A 3,100-nucleotide genomic window follows, 5' to 3' on the forward strand; every position below is an offset into this window, starting at 1 on the left:
AATGATATCCCATTCTATGTGTTCTTTAGTATGGAGAAGATGGGGTTTGACAGGTCCGTACTCTATGAACAGTTGACTTATATTTGTATTAGTCTCTTTCATCATGCTATATGTTCATTCTATCTGTTGTTGAAAGGTACGGTAGGATATACGTAGCATACAACATGTCATTTAGGCGGCATGACAAGGAGGTGTCATGGATGGTATTTATATTATCTTGTTGTTTCCGCCTGATCGATGGTATATTCTTAGGTTATCGGATTGCTCGATCAAGACCTAGAGACCTCCGAATTAGGCTTGCGTCATCCGATCTCAAATCGGTAGTTGTTATCCTCGTTTGGTTATGATGTGTACTTTTAGAACCGGGATAGAACACTAGGAAACATCAACTTTATCTATTCCTTTAACATTGTCCTCCTAAATCATTTTACACAAGCGAATAAAATTATTATATTTTTTGAATAATGTTGTTATTACTTTTCATTATACTTTTCTCCATTTTCTTCTCTCCATAATTGTTATTCTCTCCATAAAATTATAATAATGCTATAGTTGTTAAACAAGTATATTTTAAACTTTAAATACGACATATTAATAAAAAATTATTTTTTTTCCTAAAAAATGATATTTATACAAGAATAAAGAAATATGGTTTAGGCCTTTAGGGTCAAACTAAAACTTTAGAAAGGTGTATCTCATTAATGACATGATCAATATTCAATTATGGCTTGTATTTCATTTATTAAATAATAATAAGATTATATGTAATATTTCATTTATTAAATTTAAAATACTACTAATAAGGTGTTGGTCTAATGGTGTAAAGTCTTACTAGATCTCCATGACGACTAAATGTCAATGTTTCAATTTTTGGTAGCGATACTTATTAGGAGGGGCAACCACACACTCTAAAAACGATCAGTTTCTTATCCAAAATGGTGATGGGATATCATTGATAATACAAAAAAAAAATTAGAAGGTTGACCTAATTATTAAGGAATTGAATTATGGTCTACAAGAATAGGAAGTCAAATTTCATGGTCAACATAAGGAACAAGTTTATAGGTAATTTGCAACACTTTCATTAGACTCATAGAGCCGTGGGGTAGGGGAGTTCATGGTCAATTGTGATTGGTTTTTAGGCAAAAAATTATATGATATGAAGACATGATTAACATGTGATCTAGTTTGTTTTGGTTGGTTTACATTAAGAAATCCGATCCATTATGATAAAAAATTTATATGCGATTCCGGTCTGGTTTGGTTTGATTTTTTTAATTTAAAAAATAATAAGTCTAAACCACTCTTTCAAAATGTCAAGTTCACATGAAAAAACATGTCTATTTCAAAATAATAAGTTTAGTACATTTTCAAAGTGCATGTGAATACTCAATTTCGTCCGGTGTCTTTTTTTAAATTTAAAGGAAGTTCAGGAACTGGGTCCCAATTAAAAATATTCACAGGACTAAGTAAAAATTACCTTAAGACTCTTCATTAACCTTAACCCTAAATCTAAGTGAGGCTATAAATAACCCCACCTAGCACTAACCAATGGAGCAGCTTTTCAAATTATAACATTATCCCTAACATTCACTCCACGTAGCAGTTTTGGGCACACAAAATCACCAGCCCCAAAACACATAGACTAAGCAACCTTTTTTTCCAAAAATCTAACAGTTTATCCTTAAACCCCATTATCCTTAAACCCCATTCAACAATTATCATCCCATAATCCAGTAGCCGTTTCCAACACCAACTCCAAAACACCCATCTACTTTATCTCATTTTTTGCAACCATGAAATAGATAAAGAGAGCCAAAGAAAAACACCATAGCAGAAAGAAAGAAACATCAGTTAGCATTTTTTGCATCTCACAACACTACAAGAATAACAAAGAAGTTGTGTAACCTTCTTCTACATACTGTGTGACTCAAAACATAAAGATTTTTGTGCAGCTTAAAGCCTTAGGAATAGGCTTGCTCTCTGTATAAGTCAGGTACTATTATTATTTTGACTTCTCTGCAACCTATTGTAAAGTATGTAATCATATCCCACATTTTGTATGCTGCTATTTTAAAATGGCACACAAGAGAGATTCTAACTTCATGTACCTATTTTTTTAGTATATTTACTCATGGACTTTATTTCAGTTTTCAAATTGCTGGGTTTCAACTTTCTTTAGAATTAGATGAATACATGTTGATGGTGGTATTGTTTCCAAAGGGGAGGGGTCTGTGTTATAAGAAATGATGGTACCAAATTTTGTTCTTATTATAAGTAAAAAATGTAAGGTTAATAAAAACAACATGATGTCAAAAAATAAGAACAAAATGTTCCAACCTTATTCTGCTTAGTTTTAGGACAGTGAACGTTTTTTCTTGGCAATGTGTAATTATTATTCATATTTTGGTCTAACATCATTTTATCACTCTTTGGTTTTACCATATATATATATATATAATGATGTTTGGCTTATTTGTTGTTATTATTTTAGTTTCTATTATTTGTATAACTCGTCATAGTAGAACAACAAATATGTATATTTTTTCCAATAGTTCTATTTTTACTTGAGCATAAAAATAGAATTTAAGTGAAATTTGGGATATCGGTGAACGAACCGAACCATATCTTCCTATCCATTCGAATAGAAAGTGGTGAGTGGTTGTCGTACTACCTCTTCTTTCTATGGTGATGAGATTGGCGGTAGATGGTCAGTATCGTCCTTATCTTCTAAGGTTTTACCCTAATTTTTAAACAAATATTCATTTTTTACAAATTTCAAAATAAATTAATCAATTATTCATTAATGTCGTTTCTTGTAAATATAAAAAGTCGTCAATAATTAATATGTCCTATTTATTTGAACCATCAATAAATAAGATACTCTTTTTGAAATTATGCTTAATATTTGAATTAAGAGTCGCAATCATTAACACGATATGATATGAGTTTTTTTAAATAATTGAAAGTCAGAATCATTAATATTTTATGACATGAATCTTTGAAATAATCAAGAGTCGCAATCATTAGTATTTTATGATGTAAACTTTTGGAACAATAATTTTTTTTCATACAATTAATCAAATAAGAGAAAAATATT

This window comes from Lupinus angustifolius, chromosome LG03, assembly GCF_001865875.1.
Source record: "Lupinus angustifolius cultivar Tanjil chromosome LG03, LupAngTanjil_v1.0, whole genome shotgun sequence".
Lineage (NCBI taxonomy): Eukaryota > Viridiplantae > Streptophyta > Magnoliopsida > Fabales > Fabaceae > Lupinus > Lupinus angustifolius.